The sequence below is a fragment of the Falco rusticolus genome, chromosome 3, assembly GCF_015220075.1.
Source record: "Falco rusticolus isolate bFalRus1 chromosome 3, bFalRus1.pri, whole genome shotgun sequence".
NCBI classification, from domain to species: Eukaryota; Metazoa; Chordata; class Aves; order Falconiformes; family Falconidae; genus Falco; species Falco rusticolus.
This window is the reverse complement of record NC_051189.1, coordinates 104,142,489-104,164,081: the sequence shown is the minus strand read 5'-3', so window position 1 is coordinate 104,164,081 and position 21,593 is coordinate 104,142,489. Positions and strand designations below refer to the sequence as shown.

The following is a 21,593-nucleotide window of genomic DNA, read 5'->3' as shown; positions in this document are numbered from 1 at the left end:
CTGTGTAGTGCCCAGTGATGCTGCCAGGCTGGAATGCCCACAGGCTGGCAGGGAGGGACCCAGTCCTCCCAGCTTGTGGTTTCACACTCGCCTAAACCCATTTCATAGTTAAAGGCAGGATTTATTGGGCCAGACTCTCAGGGAGATAGAGGCTTTTGTGTTGAATTTTATCCAAACCAGTTAATGCAGCTGCTGCTGTTGCCATTAGCACAGGGAAAAGAAAAGAAGAAAGAAAGAAAAAAAAAAGGGGGGGAAAAAAAGAGAAAAAGACATTGAAACTATCAGCTTCTAAAAGATTTCTTCTTCTATCTGCAAATCAATTTCTTAGCACGCACACATAGAATGACCAGGAAATATTTCATCCTCTGGGTGCCAAGCTGAGAGAAGCCAGCACTGAGAGATCCTGCCTCAGTTGAATCTCCCAAATGCTCTCCTCTGCATTCATTATTCTGTGCACACAGGGAGCAGGGACTCAGGCTGAGTTAACCTCTTGCTGCCTGCTCTGCCACAGCTAAGTGAAGGGATGCTGCTGAGGCAGAGCAAGGCCACCCAGCCCTGGGTGCAGTGCAGGTCACTGCCCTTCTTTGTCTTACCTTTTCCTGATCGAGCAAGGGTGAAGGAGATGCCACAGTTTTATGTGAGCCTTGATGGCTCATCAGGCTGGTGTGGGCAGGGCAGGCAGAGCAGGCAGTGGAGCACCCAAGGGAGAGCTGCCAAGCAGCTCCTCTCATCGCTGCAGGCAATTGGCAGCAAGGGTGTCCTGCTTCTGCCTGTGGTGCACTAGGCTTTCGTATCGGGCAAGATCCTGAACATCACTTGACATCCTTCTCCATCAAATATTTATTTGGTTCTGCAGGTCATGGGCTGAGCGTGCTGGGGCAGGCCCTGTGCTGTAGGAACCCATGCCCAGTTTAACATCTCCTGTCTTAATTCAGGTCGCACAGGAAGAGGGAGCAGGAGACCCGAGAGCTGAGGCTGCTGTCTGCCTCCTGGCCAGGGGATGAGCAGGCTTATGGTAGGAGTCCCTCCTCATTACTGTAGCAGCCCAGGCTTTGAGTCCTCCAGCAAAGCCCAGCTGCGTCTGGGGTGCATTGCCAAGCCATTGCCAGCTGAAGGTCTGGCTGCACCCAGCAACGTGGTCAAAGGGGATGGAGGAAGGCAGCCTGCCCTCCAAGTAACCCTCCCCACCTGGCACCTAATGGACTCTACAGAAGTCTCCTTTCCCCAAACCTGTCTGCCGGATGCACTGCTAAGAGCTGAATCCAAATAGAAGGCCTGGTGTTGAGAAGTGACAACCAAAAAATTAGGTGCACACACCCAAGCAAAAAGGGAGAGTCAGCATCATGCGATGTGCCAGGTTGGAGCAGGAGTGGTGGACACAGCACTCCCAGCAGAGATCATGCCTCTCCCCAGCACCCACAGCGACCAGCTGCCCCACACACCTCACCGGCTGGGCTTCAGCAGACCCCTGCATTCAGCCTGACCAAAGCAATGGCTGCTCCCACAACGCTGCAGTACCTGAGAGCCGAGCTCCCCTTAACACCTTTATCTTCACAACTGCTCCATGAAGCAGCTACTGCACAGTCATATGTACTCTTATTGGTCTAGGAAGCGTTGGCAGCACTAAGTGACTGGCCCAGAATGATAAAGGAAGTCTGAGGCACAGCACCAACCAGAAAGATGCCTTCCCCTCCAACTTTCTTTGCTAACCCGGTCTGAGGCGAGGAGAGCACACAGCAGGGAGAGCCTTTTCACGGCAGGGTGCAAGCCTCTTCCAGCTGCAGGAGCTGCTGCACCTGGGGCGGGGGGAAGCAGGCAGCTCCCTCTGCCTGGCAGAGTAACAGCCTGTCTGGTGGATGCATGGCCATGGGACCACTGCAGTAAAAGACCCCAAGCAAGGTACCACCTCGCTGCCAAGGCGACTTAGCTTGCTGCAGGGAGCAGGGGGCGAGTCAAGGAGCCAAACGCAGCAGGGCTGGGGACTGAGCCTCCATATATTGTGTCATCTACTTAGGGCCTGTCAGGGGAACCACATTCTGACTCCCTTTGGCAGCAATAGGCAGAGCCTTTCAATTAAACAAAGTGCTTCAGTGAATTGCTGCCTCATCCATTAGGCTCATCTGACTCAGGCACTTGCAGACTGTCTGCTCTCCATTGCACTTCATTTGGGAAATTGGTTTCGTTAAAAAAGCAGAAAGGAAGAGGAAAGGATGAAGCCTGTGCAAGGGGAAAGAAATGACCCCACCATAACAAACCAAATCTTGCAGCCACAGGCAGGCTGGGCTTTTAGCTCTTTAACAGCAGAGGCAGCTCCTGGCAGACTGGTGCAACGTTCAGGTCAGGGGAAAAACCTGGCAACGTTTGCAGTCAGGTAAGGCAGGCAGGGAGACAAATGCACAGGATACCAAAGCAGAAGGCACTTCACATTCACATGCATGGGTCCCTCCTCCGTGGCCACTGTCATCTCCTGCGGCGTGGGGTGGTGCAGAGCTGCAGGTCCTGGCCCAGGCTTGCGGCAGGGTGTGAGTGACTGACCTAAGGAGCAACTCAGCCCCTCAGTGGGCTGAGGCAGTGTTGTTCTCCAGCTGCGCTGCTCTCAGATCAGATGGCTGGTACAGAAAAACCAAGTCCTGTTCTTTCCCTGTAGTCATATAAGTTTTCTTTGTTAGGCAATAGCTGGAAAACAGCTGCTCCCGAGCTGAGGGCTTGTTCAGACACATAATCCTCACTGAGAAGCCAGGCCACTTACAAGGGTGAACAGCTCTCTGTGAGGATCTTAAAACTGAGCAGCTCCTCATGTCCTGGCTGCATAATGCACCCATGCTATCGGCTGCCCAAACTGGAGGCCATCCGGACAGTGCGTGCATTGACACCCCAGGTGGCCAAGCAGTGGCTGGGTCCCCAGCAGGCAGGGGGACACTGCACCGGCACTACAGGGAAGCCAGCAGCCTCTGCCAGCAATGGCTTGGCCCTGCTGGAAGATGGTGAGGATGGAGATCTGGGCAGGAAGGAGGCCCTGGTAAACACAGAACCACAGAATCATTTAGGATGAAAAAGACCTTTGAGGTTATCAAGTCCAACCGTTAACCCAGCACTACCAAGCCCACCACTGAACCATGTCCCCAAGCACTGCATCTACACATTTTTTAAACACTTCCAGGGATGGCGATTGCACCACCTCCCTGGGCAGCCTGTTCCAATGCTTGACCACCCTTTCAGTGAATAAAATTTTCAAGACCTGGTGTGGTTGGGGCTGGAGAAGCTGACTGAAGCTGCCCGAGTTGTGCCCCCGTGAAAGGAGGGCTCCTGGCTCTTCTTGTCCCCTGCCAGAGCTGTAAAGAGCGTTAGAAATAAGAAGCTGTGTTGCAGAGCTGTCGGAATTGGGGCTGACCCTGTCTTATTTACTGGATTGTCAATAAGTTAAAACTAAAGCAAAACATGCCCAAATAGTGTGGAAATGGACCAGGGCCAGAAGTCTTATGTCCAGAGGCTTTGAGGGGGGTGGGGGGGTGGGGGGAGGTAAGGGAAGCTAATTAGTCTTGTTGCTCTTGGTTTAGAAATTCAAATCAAAGCTCGGGCCTGGGACCAGAGGTTTGCCCAGGGCTTACTTATGGTCTAGTCAAGCAGGATTTGTTGCAAGCAACCTACTCGATTTTGGCTTTATAATTCAGTTGGTCAAATCCACTTTTGGAAACGATTAGTGCCCTGGATATCTCTACAGCAAGTGGGAGATGTCTCCCTCATGGATGTTGATAGCTACAAGGGAAGCAATAGCAGGGCTGACCTCAGTCTGAGAAAGGCTGGCATAACCCATCCGCTTCTCCCTGGCAAGGCACTATTCTTCATTTACTTACACTTATTGTAGCAAGCATGGCCAAATCAGGCTTGCTGGTGCTAGCCCCTGCACCGAAACAGACTCACAAGTCTCAGGCCTTAGAAATCCTCTCACATCACTGTTTCCTGCTTTTAAAAGACCTGCTTCACCTCAAGCCAGAGCACCATTCCAGTCAGAACCAGTTTGAAGCCAAGCCAATCTTTCCTCCTGAGCTGTGCTTTTCTCCCAGCTTGGGCGGTCTGGTCCACTCCAGCCGCACCAGCAGGAAAGAACAAGAAGACTGCGGGGTCTGGAAGCAGCATCCCTCTCCCCTCACCTCCCACTAGTGTGGCGACACACTGCCAAAGCCAAAGGAGATGCTTCAAAATGAAACTGATCCCAGTGGTGGTCCTGGGTTGGGGATCAGAAGGAAAGTGTGCTGCTTGCCTGCTGCGGCCAGACAGGACAGGTCGCTGTAACAAAAGCAAATGTAACTCCAGCACCCTGGGACCTGAGGGCAGAGGCCTTGGCATGAGTCTGCCTCTGTCTGGGCCAGAGGAGACAAAGCTCTCTCCAAGTGAAGTCTCCCTCACATCTCTCCGACTTGTTTTCATCAAGGCCTTCCACTTCGTTCCTCTCCTGGCCAGGGAGCTGGTTCTGCTGACGGTGAGTCCCTCTCACAAGTGCTATTCCTGGGTCAGCCAATACCATATTCATTCTTTTCCTTCCTTGCAAGACTGGAAGAAAATCAAGGCTGAATTTGCAAAAGTGAGACAGGAAAAGAATGTTCAATTAAAAACACAATATAAGCAGGGCTGACCCAGGAGAATTAATACAGCTAAAGTAAAAGGCTGGCTTGAGGCTTTGGCAGCAGGAAAGCTTCTATGAAATGAAATGCCATAAACCTTTACCAAGTGGGAAACAATAACAGCGCCAAGATGCAGTACTTAAATATTACTCATACTGATTGAGTTATTGACTGGCTATTGCTATGCAGCCCCTGTGACAGAAACAAGGAAATCAGGTCCTAAGTAATTAACATGCTGGCACAGGGGGAAACTCAGGAGAGGAGAAGGGAGGAGCCAGGAGGACAGGACTATTGTGCTCTACCACAACATGAGCACCAGCCCGACCTCCTTCTGCTCCAGAGCAGGATCTCCCAAATAGACAACCTGCCACAGGTCACCACAGAGCAGCAGCAGCCGTGAAAGGCATTTAAGAGAGTCTCAGCCTCTTCCCTGAAAGCAAAGCCCATGGCAAGCACAAGTGGCTCAGATCTTCCTCCAGCACTGTAGGCAGGTCTTCTCAGGGGCAGGTGAGACCAGGTGCAACGAGGCGGCTTGGCAATTCTTACCGTGGTCTTGCTTTGGGCTGACAAGACCCAGACATTAGAGTAACGCTGGCATTGCACTGCCTTGTTCCTCTGGCTCTGGCTGCCAGGAGAGAACGGCACAGCCCCTCACGTAGCACCCAGTCCTGCTCCCTTCCTGCAGACAGGAGGTGGCTTTTCCAGCTCTAGCACCCTGTGCTAGGGTGAGCCTTTCTGGGCTGTCATCCAGCTGCATGGCTGGAAGACAGAGACAGTGCAGAGTATCCCTTTGTGAGTGAGATGAAGCTCACAGGGCCCTGGGCCATTTGCCTTTCCAATTAACCAGCCTGTCTCCTTGCCAAGAGCTGACCCTGCAGCTGCCAGGCAGCCGATGGCCATGGGTGGCCCTGACGCTTTGATGTGTTCCCACTCAAACTTTTGGTCCCCCACTGAAAGCCCTTCTTTGCCCTTTAGCACCCCCAGGCACAGAGCCACATTGTTAACAGGCTTGGAGCGCTGAGGTGACCAAGTTGCCCTCCTGTAGGTTTATCCTTACAAGGCATGGTGGGAAGTGTGACCTGCTGCTGCCTGGACAGGAGAAGACATGGGTAGAGGCATCATCAGCATTGGAGATGGGATGCAACCCCGAGACCAGTCTGTTCTGCTGCTTCTCTGGTCCCACCTGGCATTCTCAGGTGCCCTGCAAGGCAGGTGTCACCTAAGCAAGCCAGGCAGGAGGTACAGTCCCAACAGAAACGCCACCGTGGTTTCTTACCGATTGTTGTCTTGCTTGTATGAAGCAGCGGAGAAAAGCTGGGAAGGAGCTGGGCTTAGGCAGAAAAGCGCAGCCAGCCACGTACTGGAAGAGGCATCCAGCCCCAAGCCTGGGATGGGCGGCCCCTCTGCTCATGTGCCCAAGCGAGCGCAAGTCCCTCTTCCAGCCCTCCCCCGGCTGGGGCAGGCTGTCCCCGCCGCAGCAAACGCTAGAGGAAAGTGGCCTCTCGTGGATGAAAGCTGCGCTGCAGCGCAGACCGGCAGCGGGCCCGCACCCCGCGGCAGCCCCGGGCCCGGCGGCACCTGCCCGGCACCGGCCGCCCGACGGGGCGGACGCGGCGGGCCCGAGGGGCGGCGCGGGTGGGGGGCGCTGGGCACGCTGCGGTGCTCGGCCCGAGGTCTGCAGCGCCCGCGCCGGCCGGGGAAGGGGCGGCCGGGGGGGAAGGGGCGGCTCGGGGAGCCCGGCTCGGGGAAGGGGCGGCTCGCGGGGAAGGGGCGGCCGAGGGGAAGGGGCGGCTCGGGGAGCCCGGCTCGGGGAAGGGGCGGCTCGGGGGGAAGGGGCGGCCGGGGGGAAGGGGCGGCTCGGGGAGCCCGGCTCGGGGAAGGGGCGGCTCGGGGAGCCCGGCTCGGGGAAGGGGCGGCTCGGGGGGAAGGGGCGGCCGAGGGGAAGGGGCGGCTCGGGGAGCCCGGCTCGGGGAAGGGGCGGCTCGGGCCGGGGGGCTTCCCGCGGGCGATGGGCGCGAGCTGCCCCGCTCCCCCGGCAGAGACACCGCTCTGTACCGTCACCTTTTCAGCGCTTGCCGGCTCCCTGCGGGCTCCGGCGGAGCACCCCGGATCACAGAATCATTCAGGTTGGAAAAGACCTTTGAGATCATCAAATCCAACCGTTGAGCCAGCACTGCCCAGACCACCGCTAAGCCACCCCCAAGCACTGCATCTCTGCATTTTTTAAACACCCCAGGGACGTTGATGCCACCACCTCCCTGGGCACCTGTTCCGTGCTGGACACCCTTTCAGTGAATTTTCTCCTAATCCCCAATCTAAACCTGCCCTGGTGCAACTCGAGGCGTTTCCTCTTGTCCTGTCGCTTGTTACCTGGGAGAAGGGACCGACCCCACCTCGCTACACCCTCCTGTCAGGCAGCTGTGGAGAGCGAGAAGGTCCCCCCGAGCCCCCTCCTCCCCAGGTTGACTCTCCCCAGCTGCGCCCCGTCAGCCCTGTGCCCCAGCCCCCTGCCCGGCTCTGGACACGCTCCAGCCCCTCAGTGTCCCCTTGCAGCGGGGGGCCCGGTCCCGAGCGCAGCCCGGCATCGGCAGCGCGGCCAGGGCTGAGCCCGGCGCCTCCTCCTGCCAGGCCGGGGCGCCCGGTGCCGCCGCCCGATCGCGCCCCTCCGCCGCCCGGGGCTCGCACGGCGGGGCCCAGCCGCGGGCCGGGGCCGGCAGGGGGCACGAGCGGCCCGCGGTGCCGTGCCGTGCCGTGGGGCCGGTGCCGCGCTGCCCCCGGGCCGGGGCTTGCCGGGGCTCGTTGCAGCCCCTCGGAGCGGCCGGGGCCGTGGCCAGCGCGCGCGGCGGGGGCTCACGCGTCTGGTCCTCAGCCTGAGCACGAGCGGCTCGAAAACAAACTTCGTCGCCTTTTGCGTGCACGGAGCCCCAGCGTTAGCTCGCCCTCGGCGGCAGAGACCTTATTAAAACATCAGAACGGACAGCCAGCCGGCAGGGGCCGGGCTGGTGGTGACAAGGAGCCGCACTGGACCGAGCGTGTTGGGGCAGCTCTGGCTGAGCATCCCCTCCTGCTGCGCTCCCACACCAGCTCGCTGCTGCGTGGCGGGAGAGAGCTGGCTTCGTCCGGGTCGGAGCAGCAGGAGAACGCGGCCCAGCTCTGCGTTCACAAACCATTTTGTCCCGAACAGCAGGACAGCGCTCTGGGGAGAAGGTTCCTGCTGCCGCAGATACCACTTGTCCCAGGGCAGCTTTAGCAAGGATGAGCCAGGCTGCAGCAGCCGTCGGTGGGGAGGCAGGATCCAGTCCCAGCACTCTGCTGTCCCACAGAGTGCCCAGGACCCCTGAGCGGCCCAAGTGCTACAGGGTGGTCAAGGCACGGGGCAGGTACATGACTGTCCCGCACATCCAGAGTGAGCCAACGGCAGAGCTCGCTAAAGCACAGCTCACAAGACATGGTCATAGCATGTGCCTGCCGCTTGCCAGGGTGCACAGTGCCTAAAGAAAACATACTGGGTTGCAAAACACAAACGTTTGGCACAAAGTACTACTTTGCTGCCGGTTCCAGACCATGGTGACATTCCAGTCTGAAAGCCCCTGTGTTCACGTTTCTAAGAAAGCCTAAGAATGAGCCACAATTTCGTATCCTTCTCTCCTTCCCTGGCACAGCCAGCTGCCAACTATGATGAGGGACCACAGTCCCCTAAGGGGGGCGATGTGATGGAAAGAGGCGGGTGCTGCCAAACTGCTGTGCTGGAGAAAAATCCAGCCTTAGTACCCAACCCAGATCCCACACCCTGCACAATGCGGGCTGGCCCCGCTATTGTCCAAGGGAGGCAGAAGGGGTTCATAGCAAATATTATTCTGCTGGCTGAGATTCATCAAGTCAGTGGCTTGCTCATGGGCATAGAGTCATCAAAGCGTCCGTCAGAGCTAACCGGCACTGACAGCCACACAGCAGGAACAATGGGGCCATAACACTTATTAATCATATCCCTCCCCATTGAACCCGACCCATCAATCAGTCGCCTTGGTCTTGTACTTTGAATTCCCCGAGCTGCGAGCTGCCGATCCCATGGCTCTCCCAGTGGGGGACCAGACGGAGGGACACGCCGTTGCTGGGGCAACACTTGCCGCCGTTTCCTGTTTCCCCAGATGTCAGCCATGTGTTTCCATAAGAACCAGGATTGTCCCCAAACCAGATGGAGCCACAGGGCGCTTTCACAGGCACTGCGGCAGCTGTGGCAGCCCCTCGCACACAGATGTTGTTGTGGCTGTCCCTGTACCCTGGTGGCCCTTCTCGCTGGCCTGTGCATAGCATGGGAGGAATGAGCAGGTACTTCTAAGAGCCTCCAAAATGCAGTGACTTCTCACAGCAACTGACATCCAGTCTCCGTCTCACTTGTGGGTGCAACAGAGCACTGGCATGGAGATACTGAAATGTCTCTGACATTTTCCTTCACAACTTCCACTCACATTGGGAGTCTGGATATCCATTTTACAAAGCCTTGGGCCTTTTGAGAAACTGTAAGTCTAATCTCTCAAAACTTCAGCCCATCTGCATCAAATAGCCCAAGGTTAGCCTGACTAACGCATCAAAGTGGGGAAGTATGAGGCCTGATTAAAGCTTTTTCAACACAGGCTTTTTTTTTTGTCCCTTGGCTTCGGAACCATTCCCTCTAAGTGCTTGAGACATATGCAGAGCACATTGCATGAAAAATTGCACATGCTGCCCATATGGATGGCTCCAGAGCTCCCCAGGGAGCAGAGGGCAGTCCAGAAAAGAGTCAGAGAGTGCTGCTGGGGCTACTGTTTGACTTACTGAGCAGGGCTATGGCTGCTTGTTCTTCATGCCTCTGTGGTCAGCGTCAAACGCTGTGGGGAATTCACAGCTCATTTTATCACATGAAGGAACTGCCTGTTTTCTACTCAGCTACCCACCTTCCTTTGCACTTTGTCCTTTGGGCTGCCAAGGCTCTGGTTCAGAAGATGCTTAAAGCCTCCTTCCCTGTAGCCATGTGGGCAGGCTGGCTGCTGAGACCTGCAGAGAACAGAAATGCGTGCAGCAGGCTGGAGGCAGGCAGCTCAGATAAATAACAGATATTCTTGCTGGAACCTGTAGCCAGTTTGCAAGCTTTCCTTTTGTTATAGACTAAGGATTTGGCCCCATTAAAGGGATCTCACCATCCAGCTCCACTGAAATCCTCTAGGCAGAAATCTGTATGAATGCAGTTCCTCCTTTCCACCTAAAGCCAAAACAAAACACCCAGTTCAAAAGCTCAGAACTCAGGAGACAGTCCTGCACCCAAAAGTTGTGCCTTGGCCATAGCTCCTGTTGGGAGTATCCCAGGAAAAAGGCCCCTGCAATCCTACTAAAGTTTTGAAGGCTCCTGACAGCACCCACTCCCCAGCTCATTCCTTAGGGAAAGGCTGTCTCCCTAAGCACAGGGCTGGAAAGCTGATGGTGATACCTGGGGAATTTTACTCGTATGCTTAACTGTAGATGCTGTGGCTAACGTATCCATGGCATTGCCGAGCTGTACAACACTGTGTTACGTAGTTCAGCTACTAGTAGAACGCTGTGTTGTACAGCTTAGCTACTAAGTAGCTAAGCACCAGTCCGAAACCAAGACATGAGCCCAGAGTGCTGAAACAGGGCCAGGAGAAGGTCATAAAGGATGAGAAGAGGAAGATGACAAAGAGGAGGATGAAGATGTCCCAAATGACCACCAGGGGACCCCTGACCCATTAGGCCACACATGCATAGTAAGAGCGTAGTGATAAGTAGTTCACGGAACTGTAACGAATATGCTAATATTTTCTCAGAAATGTGATTAATATGTATAGGTGGGCCATATAAAGATAAACAGTGAACAAAGTCAGGATGCGCAGTGGGCGGAACTTATCTCCCATGCATCTGGTGCCAAAAATAAAGAATGCCTGCTTTCCAACGCTCCATCCTGGGTATTAGAGTTTTGTCCCCAGTTTTTCGTTATCAATGGTGAGGGCCACACTGAGCCTGAGCTTGCAGTTCCATCTCCAAGTTACTGTTTTGCTCTTTCTTTCTTTCTTTCCTCTGACCGTTTGCTCTGGAAGGACGGGACTCAAGGACAGCTGCTCCCATGCTGCATGCAGCACTGATGGTGCTGAGAATTCCTGCTCCCCCTCCGTGACATAGACTGCCTGGTGCTGAGCAGTGCCTGCTGGCAAACCACACCTGGGAGAGGGTGGCTTCAGGCGACGCTTAGTCTCCGCTGCTGGTCTGCAGTCCTGAACAGTGTAAGAAGTAGGTGTAAAGCAAGCTGAGCAGCAGGCTATAGCACCCAGCACCACATCACCCAGCCACAGCACGGACGTGTGCAGCCAAAGGGCTTGTGAGTCCTGGGTGGAAACAGAGCCGCTGAAGTAGTTCGGGTCTCCTGCCCTAGGCAACCCTCGCCCCTCCAGTGCCCTTCCCCACACCCAGATCCCCCTCCCAGTGGGAGCCTCTGTCCCCTTGATCTTCAAGCAAGGCAGCTCCCAGGATAACTGGCCTTTTTGTGCCTGTGGAGCAGACGGTGCGAGGAGCCAGCGGAGCGGGGCCGCCCTTGCCCAGCACACAGGATTAGGGCTGGGGAACAGGTGGCTAATTCCCCCCCGCACAATGCAGCATGGCAACCCAGGCAATGCTGCTGCTGACCCACAGGCCACAGGAACATGTTAACAATTTCCAGGTCAGTGGAGGGAAGGAATGGCAATTTTTTCTGCTCCAGAGGATAACAGGATATGGTTTTCACAGCCCCCACCACAGCCCAGAAGTCAGACTCAAGGAACAGTAATGTTATCCTCACCTTCCTTTATCCTCAGCCCCAGGAGGGTCAGACCCCTCCACGTCCCCAGGTGTGAGCACAAGCCCTGCACACTGGCCGCAGGGTGTGAAAGGCCCCATGCTGCCCATGCACCAGCCATCCCCGCTGTCTAGAGTGGGGGCAGTGCAACGAGATGCTCCTGAACACCCCGTCCACCCAAGATCCAGCACCCCAGAGACATCATGGGGCTGACACCTTGGTGGTACCCAGACAGCGGCTGGTGTTAGCATCATCCCCATGGAGCCGTAGCTGCGGACATCCCTCTGACCCATACCTGGTTACACTGTAGCTTCCCAGGTCACAGCCTGCATCCCCTGTCCCTCGGCTTGCAGCAGTCACAGATTTCTTCAGGTCACGTTCCCATGGAGCCCTTGTAAAAAGCTCTTTCATTTCCACAGGCCCTTCATGCTTGAGCTGGCAAGCAGCAGCAAGGCCAGTGCCGAGCCTGGTCATTATGTCTCCCTCCTTCTGGTTTCTTCTTTGGAAATAGCTCTTCTGGGCAGACAGAGCTGAAGGAAGTTTCTTAGAGAAGGTGAAAAACAAGGGAAAAAGGAAAGGAAAAAGACAAAAATAAACTACTCCATTCCACCATTTTGCTTTATGACAGAATGCCTATATTTCCTGGGAGTCGTGAGGGTCCTTTCCCTCTGGGCAGCTACACATGAATATTATTATCCTGCTGGCTGCGAAATAGCTTTGTAGTGCTCCTCAGCAGCAGCAATAAAACAGTGAGGAGCTCTCAAAGGAGAGCTAATGAGAGCTGGGCCAGTTTGAAGGTGCTGACAGGTGACCTCAGGCACCACAAGTCCTTTCCCTAGATTTTCTTCAAGTATAACATACAGCCGCATGCTTTGCGCCCCTTGGTCAGCCCACAGGCACACAGCCCACAGGTCACCCCACAGGTGGGGCAGGGGCTTTCTGCCTGCGGCCATGCCACGCTTCATGAAGGGTGGAAATCAAGGGGTTATTCCTATCCTTATCGGTCTGAGGCTGCGAGCCAGCAGGCTGTGAAGGCAAGGCAAGGCAAGGCCAGCCTTCTGGCACCAGGGCAAGTGCACAGAGCCTCTCTGCAAGTCCTACCTGCACATGGGGAGAGTCTCAGGGGTACTGCAAGGACAGACACTTCCCATTTTCTGTCTTATATAACCTGCTGATAACAGCATGGCAGTGGTTTCTTCAAGTCCTTCCTGAAGCAACTGAGCTTAACCAGTGCTGCTGCTGCTGCAAGGTCACAGCCCATCTCTGCCCTGCTTGATGGCCAGCTCAGCGGAGCTGTGACACCTTTGCCTCTCCAGCCCTCTGGCAATCCCACTCTCCAGAGCAATGTGGGAAGAGAAAATGGCAGTGGGAGAAGGTGTAAGGAGGCACAGACACGCTGGGTTCAGATCCCAGCTCTCGCTGACCTGCTGTGCAACCTCAGCTACCCTCCTCTGCGCTTCTTTCCCCCACCCGGGAAGCAGGGGTGATGACGCTTTGCTCCATTGAGTCCCGCAGCAGAAAAAGATGCTGTAAAAGGACTAAGCAGTAGCTCCCCTCCCCTGTGCTGCATTCCCACACTTGCTTCTCTCTCTCTCTTTCCCCCCTTAATGAGATTAAGTGAGAATAAATTATGCAGAGCCCACCCCTCTCTCCTCACCCCCACCCCCACGAAGCTGCCCTGCATGGTTTCTAATTAGCATCATTAATGGAGGAGGGGGGCAGCCTTGCTGCCACAGTGCTTTAACAATCAGAGCTGTCAGCGAGGCCCTCGCTGCTGTTAAAGTGTCCCAGAGCTTTTGTCCCTGGGCAAAAGGGAGCCCTGGACTTAAGACCACTTTTCCTTTGTGCTGGGAAAGGGCAGCGGGAGGGGAGGCTCTCCTTTCCCTGCGCTGTCCCTGGGACCACCAGGAGAGAGCCACCGAAGCCCTCTCTCCAGCCAGGTGACCCCTGGCAGGGGTGGATTTTGCCCAGGGCTCCAGGCTGGCGAGGGGCGCTGCCTGCTCCGTTCAAGCTCGGCGTGGCCTCACCGGAGGAAGAATACAAGCAGGTGGCTGCTTCTGTCCTCCCCCCCGGCTAGCCCTCCCCGGGCCCATCCCGGGGGTGGCGGGCAGCACCGGCCAGCCCTGCCATGGCCCCTAATGAGCAGCAGAAGGGGGCACGTCGGGAGCGGATGTGTTAACGGTTTCTGGTTCAATGGAGGGAAAAATCCCCACAAAGGAAGGTGTACAAATATTGTGGGAAATCTATTGGCCCCTTAATATTTGATGAAGGCCCAGGCCATTCAGCCATGGTGAATTCCGCAGCAAGGTCTCATTCAGCCAGCATCAATGGGAAACTTTTAATTGAGAGGCACTTCATTCAGGGGCTGTGGGTCATTCAGTGTGAGGGGCTTTCAGGGAGAACAGAGAGCCATGTCTTTCCAAGTTGCACCAGAAGAAAAGCCACTGTTTCCTGCTCTGGGAGCTTGAATGCTGAGGGCTCTAATCCCCCCAAAGGGAAAACTGATTCCATTTTTAAAAATTCATTTCTCAAATAACAAAAAGGGAGGAAGGACAAAAAGGAAGGTAGCAAGGGATAGGGCTGGGCAGGAGAGCGCTGCCCTGCAGAGGTGGCTCCGTTGCCAGGAAAAAGGCTGAATGCCTTGGGATACCCTTTCCTGGGGAGCAATCCCTCTCCCCGCTCAGAGGGGCTGGCTGCTCTCTGCCAGCACCCACCCACTCCAGCGCCCGGGCACCTCCGAGGCTCCTCTGCCCGGGGCCACAAAGCAGAGGAGCACGTCTGGGCTTAAGAGAGGTTGTTCTCCAGCCTCGGAGGTCAGCACTGACATTTGTCCTGTGCAGCCAGACAGCAAAGGCGGAGAGGAAGGGGAGGGAGAAAAGCCCTTTCACCCAGGGACCCAAGCCTCTGCCGAGCCTTTAACTGGGGCCACAACAGCAGCAGCCCCGACCCTGCTGTCATGACAGCTCCCTTGCTTTCTCCATTCACACCAGCAGCCTGGGAGTCTGTCATGAGGCCGAGCATCCTGCCCTGGCCTCACACGGGGATGGCCAGCACTGTACGGCAATGCAGTTGTTCTCCGCTTGTACCCCGTCCCCAACATGTGGGTACAAGGTGGGTACCAGCAGGTGGGTACCCCCAGCCAGAGGATGGCAGGGGGATGCTCATTTGCCTGGAGGCTCAACTGCTTCACTTTAGTTTTTCCTCTCCATTTTTGCGGGGGGGAGATGTCTTGCAGAAGGCAGGGGGTATCGTTGCCAGGAGCAGTGGCCCATTCCCCTTTCTTATGGTGCAGCATCTGGAAGGGACCAAAGTGACAGCCAAAGGGCAGGACCGGCATCTCTCCCCCAAGCCAAGGGACAGAAGGGCACCATCAGCCTGTCTGTGCAGCCACGCAATCTGGCTGCCTGGGCACGCTGCCCTGGAAGGGCAGGAGGTTAAAGCTTTGATGCACATGAGAGGCAGCAGGAGCTTTTGCTTCAGCATCTAAGAGCTTCAGAGCAGGATTTAAAATGCAGCTTCCTCCATCCTACCTGCTGCAAGAATGTGCGGTGCAGAATGGCATGTCAGGGCAAGGAGGGAGTTCAGATGCCCAGCCCTGAGGTCAGGATGTCTAGCAGGGGGGGCAGGCGGGCACACCCCACCAGTGCTTTATTTCACAGCTGCTAAGGATCTGCTACCAACATGAGCACTGGGGAAAATGCACCCTGTGAGCCTCCTCCTGTCTGGGATGGAGCTTGCTTTCTTCAGCTGTTCTTGCCCTGGGGCAGGGTGCCTACCTGCTTCTGCACACGCAGTGGGCACCCCAGGGTGCAGCTGCGGTCTGTCAGGGTTGACACCTTTGGAGCACTGTGCCAGGCAGGGAGCTCAACCTCCAGGGTCTCACCTAGCGCCCTGGCAACAGCAGTGGCGGTGACATGGGGACCTTGGGGCTGTTATCCCTCCCCCCCCATTAGTCACCTGTGTTTGAATATGCTTTCGGAGTGTAAGAACATACACGCTTTTAGGCAGCACATAGGAAGGTGCCTCATTGCTCTGTTCCTGGCATGCCTTTGGATGCCCCAGTCTCGAATGCGTAATTTAGATACTGCAGTTGTGGGAAGAGTCAAATGAGAAAGAGATGGGATCCCGCGTCTTTTCCCCCCTCTGACTTTTTTGAGGGTCCCTTCTGGGACACACAGCACCCTTTGCATGACCTCCTTTCTTGTCCCTCCCCCTCCACTCCCAAGCTATAACAAGGCATTGCAATAAGTTACGGCGGCAGCTGGGTTAAAAATGTGCTTTTCGAAGGCTAGGTGTCATAAACTCACAATAGGCTGGGCTGAGAAGGACACCCTGCCCCACTGCTCTGCTCTTCACTCCCCCAGCTGTAAAGAAAGATGAAGAAGGAATTAAAGAGCTGTTGGAGGGGAGGGACACTCCTCATTAAGTCTCCTACACTGCGGTTTCCAGGGAGACAGCTCCTGGTGCTGCATCCCTCTCCCATCCTGCTGTGGCCTTTTGCAAGTTACAGTAGTGGCGGCTGCTGTTTTCCCTCTGTTCCCAGCTGTCTGCCAGGCGCTCTCCCAGGGTCTCTGGCCCAAGGTGGGCTTGACACCATATGGAAGAGAAAAGAGCCCCCTGGTACATATGACCTGTTGGGAGGGGGAAGGAAAGGGAGGTGGAGTTTGCGCCTATAAGGAGCTGGGAGGGACTGACACACACTGGCAGTGTTACATACAGATAAACTAGGCTCTTCCTTTTTTCTGTAAGTGGTGCAGAGTAAGCTGCATAGTATTTCCAGTGCTGCGTGATACAGCTGTGATGGGAAGTCATTAAAATGCCCATATGCTATGATCTGTGATCTTTTGGGAAGACTAGCCAGTGGGAGGCATACAGCCACTGCTGAGCCCAAGATGCTCTTGCAAATGAACAGCTAGCAGCGGGAGTGAAAGTTTCAGCACATGCTGGCTGTGAGTGGCAGTCGGAGTCCGGGCTCCTGCAAGGTCTCTTACCCCTCATGGCCTCACAGCTATGGACAGTGAGTCCCTCCATATCTCTGCATGTAGAGGAAAAGACAGGTCAGGCTTCCGGGAGCCCAAAGACTAGGAGCAGGTCACATCATACATGAAAGATGTGAAAGGGCGTCCCTCTACTCTGGAAAATATTGAAAGGTTCGCAAATGGACAGAGACTACAGACCCCTGCGCAGCCCTACACGAGTTCTGAAGCAGCTAGCTTGAGTAACCGCAGCAGCAGTAACCAAGTGGCTGTCATGCAGGCAAATCCAGGGCCCTGCCTGGAAACAGGGAAAGCCAGAAAGGACATTAATTCTACATTAATTAAGTGTCTTTTACTGGTTTTTATTTTGCATCCCCCCAAGTCCCAGTGTGTTGAAGTGCCTGTGCAGTCTTATCACCATACAGCAGCCCACACCAAGAGGTGGGCACAGCTCTAGTGCAGCTCATGTTTGTAGAACAGCAGCAGGACACCTTGGTATGGCTGTGGCCACAGCGAATTCAAATTCATTGGTATGTGCATGCACAGGGGTAAGATTAGAAGAGAGCAGTAGAGACACGCCTGATTTAGCCTTCATCCATACTTGTGTGTTTCTGTAGAGAACATTTTTAATAACAGATGCCTGAATACAGCGGTCATTAATGGTGACTGGTACATTCTGCATACACAGGAGTTTGTTTATGTGTCTACTAATGAAGAAGCGATGCCCAAACTTACAGCTGAGATGGGACTTCCCCATCACACGCACAGGCTCAGGCGTGTGCCATGGTGTCGGGCATCCAGGGCATGGCTCAAGCCCCGCTTGGGAATTGTTGCTCGAAGCTTGACCAGCTGCTGCTTTGGGGGCTGAAATCTCCTGCATGCTGTGCACCCTCCCCTGCCTTTAAGAGCTTGTGGGCACCCACAGAGGAGAACCTAAGGGGGGGGGGAAACATCTGTAGAGGTGGCCCCCACCCACTCCATCCACCCCTGGGCACCTCTGCTCCAGCTGCCACGGGAAAGAACCACAACTCCCGGCATGCCCAACATGAGCACAGCGTGCCCAGGTGGCCTCTCAGACTGATTCCTTTACACATGAGCAACCAATCAGTCCATGCATGAGCACCCATTTTGTACATGCATGAAAGCCGCACATGTTCATGCATGACTGCCCCGCTAATTTATGCATGAGGTCCCAATTAGTACACACACAGCACCTGATCAGTTTCATGCAAGAACACCCAATTAATTTATGTTTGATTGCTCAATTACGTCACACATGAGCACCCAATAAATTCACATATGAGCTGTTTGCTCATGCCTGAGCTCCCAATTAGAACATGTATGAGCGAACATTTGCATCACACCTGAGCACCCAATTAATTTATGCATGAGCGCTTGGTAGCATCATGCCTGGGTGCCCAATTACACCATGCATGAGCACCCAATCAGCTCTTGCATGAGCACCTGATTACTACCTGCATGACTGACCAATTATTCATGCAGGAGTGCTCTGTTAGCGCACACCTGAGCACACGATTAGCTCACGCATGAGCGTCATGTTGGACACACAGGGCAGGTTTCAGCAGCTGGGAGGTGACGTGTGGGAAGAAGGCACAAACTGCACGCTGCCATCATGGTTGCTTCCAGTCAGGTCTGAAATGTAATGTCCCATCACAGGCAGAAGCATCAGCCCAGCAGAGCACAGACAGACTGAGGAGTGTCAGCCACGATGGGAGGAAACTCGGGAGGAGGCGGGCGAGGAGGCTCAGGGAGATGCTGGAGGAGGTAGAGATGGTGGAGGAGACCTACACAAAAATCCGACTTCTAGAGAAAGTTTAATTAAGAAGGGCAGAGGTTTTCCTAAAACAAGCTAAAAATTATGCCAGTTTTCTCTTTATTTCACTTTTCTTCCTCCGTTGTGGGTGGGATGATGGAAACCTATTCTGGTGAGCAAATGATAAATGAGCTTCAGTCCCCTGCACCCCCAGCCAGGCAGAGCTCACACGCAGACCCCAAGAGCTCCCTTTGCTTTCACCTGTGATGCTGCAAAGAGGTTCTGTCATTTAGCAACCTGAGCATCCACGGAACAGCTCTGTCCAGCTTTTGTATTGCTCTGCTTTCTTACTTTTCCCTCAAAACACCTTTGCTGCAGCTCCCAGACAGATGCTAACTGCATTCTTTCTTTGGGGACACTCCAAAAAGAAAGATTTCTCTAGTTCTCGCTGCCTCAGGACTGACTAGAGGCAGAGCTGCCCCGGGGTCAGACAGCCAGCCAGCCTGACTAGCACACATTTACCCCATCTCCCCTCGCCAGAGCTCTTTGCGCAAAAGGGGGTTGCAGCTTTGATGAAGTGTCATGGTTTAACCCCAGCTGGCAACTAAGTACCACACAGCCACTCGCTTGCTCCCCTGCACCCTGGCAGGATGGGGAGAATTGGGAAAAGGGTAGAATTTGTGGGTTGAGATATTAAGAATTTAATAATTGAAATAAAATAATAATAATAACAACAATTGTAATGAAAAGGAGAGAGAGAGAGAGAGGAATAAAACCCAAAGGGTAAAAAAACCAAGTGACGCACAATACAATCGCTCACCCCCTGCTGACTGATGCCCAGCCAGTCCCTGAGCAGCAATCGGCCCCTCCCGGCCAACTCTCCCCAGTTTATATACTGAGTATGACCTTCTAAGGTATGGAATAGCCCTTCAGCTAGTTTGGATCAGCTGTTCTGGCTATGCTCCCTCCTGGCTTCTAGTGCACCTCCTCACTGGCAGAGCATGGAAAACCTGGAAAGTCCTTGATTTAGAGTAAGCCCTACTTAACAACTAAAACATCAGTGCGTTATCAATGTTGTTTCCATACTAAATCAAAAACACAGCACTGAACCAGCTACTAAGAAGAAAATTAACTCTAGCCCAGCCAAAACCAGGACATGAAGTCAGGATTAATGCAAATTAATCTGGAGGTGACCTGTCTGCATTAAGTGGATTGACATACACCTGGTGCCTCTCACCGGCTTTTGTCCCATTTTTTGAGTCCAGCACAAATAACCGGAGGGGGAAGTGTGGCCAGGGGGCTGGTGGAGAGGAGTAAGGGCAGGAGCTGTCAGCTGGCCAAGCACAGCCCTGTGAAGAGCCTCCCCAGCCAGGGCACCTTCCCATGCAGGGAGCTCAAGAGGTACTCCAGGATGTCCCCAGTACCAAGAGCCAAGCTGGTCCTCCAGCCACAAGAGGAGCCTCCGGGGTAAGAGAAGGGTCTCTTCAGCCATTTGTACTTACTGACACATGGAATCAAAGCGTTTTTTGTCCCAGGAGGTCTTGGGTCATGCCCAGGGCCTTTAACCCACCTCCCCAGCAGTCACCAGTGGCAGCAACCGGCTAGGACACCCTCTTGACTATTAACACTGATGGGTAGAGCAAGTAACTCTTTAAATATCTTCCCTCAAATCAATTCAGTGTTGAACTTCCCTGCTGCTGCCAGCACAAGGGAAAGCCCCCAGCCATCCCAGCTACTGGTAATGAAGGATACCCCTCTGGGCTGGCCTGTGTGGGAGAGGGAGCACAGCACCCCAGCTGCTGTGGACCGCTGCCTGCCCAGGTACCAGACACTGTGCAGGTAGACCAGCCTGCCCAGACCTAGGTGGGCCTGCCCAGGTGCTTAAGCAGAGTTCCTGGATTTTAAACTGGAGGGAGCTCTGAGTCTGGGCTTGGTCAAACCCATCAGACCCCACAAATGGAAGGGCCTTGATTTGGACCAGTTTGCCCAGTGAAAAATCAGCTGTATGCACAGAAGTGTGCACTTCTCCAGTTGCTTGCTCCAAACATACAGGCGCTGGGGTAGAAAAGCATGAGAAGTGTCAGGGCAGGCAGGTGCGGGAGCTGCTTGCCCAGCAATTACCTCAGTTTTGGCTCCCCTGGAAGCAGGTCACACGTCCTCTGCAAGCTCCCGGCGATGCACAGGGACCTGGGAGGAGAGGTCTGGGCAAACCAAAAGCTGACCGGTGACGGCCACCAAAGGAGTCACTGGAAGGAGAACAAGAGTGAAGGGAGACAACAGAAGGCTGATGGAGGAAAAAGGTGCAGGGAAAATAGAGCAATATGAAGAGCATAAAAGAGAAAAACGGAGTATATAAATAGCCAAAAAAGAAAGGAACAAGAGAAGATGGAGAAGGGAAAGTAAGGAGAGCAGAGGAAGGGATAAAGAGCTGTGCCAAGTACTCCCCGTCTTGTCCTTAAAGCCCTAAGCTGATCCAGCAGAGGCAGGTATTTACAGGACAGGCTCAGATTTCCCAGCTTGTTCCCAGTCTTGGCACAAAAGCCAAGAGTAGACGCAGAAGAGGGACAGAGAATGGCAACAGGGCCCATGAAAGCCCCCGACAAAACCCATTGACATGGCGGTCCTGTTCCCATCTGTCAGCAGCCACTCAGTGAAAGGGTGTGAAGGGGAGGGGGGCAGGCAGTGTGAATCAAGGGCTGACACAAAGAGGAAGAGACTGATTATGCTGTTATTTCTCCACTTTCAAACCCCATTAGGGGATGTGCCAGGCTTTTCTCAGGGTCTTTGGGATGCTTAAGCTGCCCATTTAGCAGCTGGAACGGTCCAATTAAAAGAAAGACAAAGGAGGAGCCCAGCCGGTCTTAATTGGAATGGGTTTCAGTCTAATGAGGATTAGGTTCAAGAACAGACCTAAGGGAGCAATCCAATACCCATTACCCTCCTGGACTGCACCACAGCCAGGGCCGCTGGCCATGCCACCAGCCTTTTAACCAGCACACGGCATGGCAGGCCTGGCACGCTAACAGCTCAGTGCAAGGGGAACAAGAGCAGCCCCTTCCCCAGCCCCAGGGGCAGCAGCCCAGACCTTCAGACTACGCACTCGCCCTGCCATTTGGAGGTGAGCATCCTGAGCTTACCTGTCCCAGTGCTGGGCGCACTGTGCCTAGCAGGGAGGCGGGCAGGAGGCTCGAACAAGGACCGTTGCTCACCTCCCTTCGCATCCTGCTGGCTCTCCCATGCCCTGCAGAAGGGACATGCCACTGAACATCACTGGGAAGCCTTGGCTGCCACTCCAGCGTCTGGGAACAGGCTGAGGAAGGGTTGGCTTCCCCAGCCTGAAGCTCAGCCTCCTCCACCCTCTCCCTCCCCTGCAGCTTTCTCACAGCAGAGCCTGCGGACAG

At 54.7% G+C, this 21,593-nt stretch overlaps 1 long non-coding RNA gene across 1 annotated transcript; it reads right to left on the bottom strand.

The window, feature by feature from the left end:
- Nucleotides 1-9,556: 9,556 nt before the first annotated feature.
- On the bottom strand, nucleotides 9,557-20,698 carry LOC119145496. The gene is made up of 3 exons (XR_005103430.1): nucleotides 20,314-20,698; nucleotides 11,738-11,985; nucleotides 9,557-9,656 (listed from the first exon to the last, which is right to left on the bottom strand). It is a non-coding gene; the product is annotated as an uncharacterized LOC119145496 (long non-coding RNA).
- Between the last annotated feature and the right edge of the window lie 895 nt (nucleotides 20,699-21,593).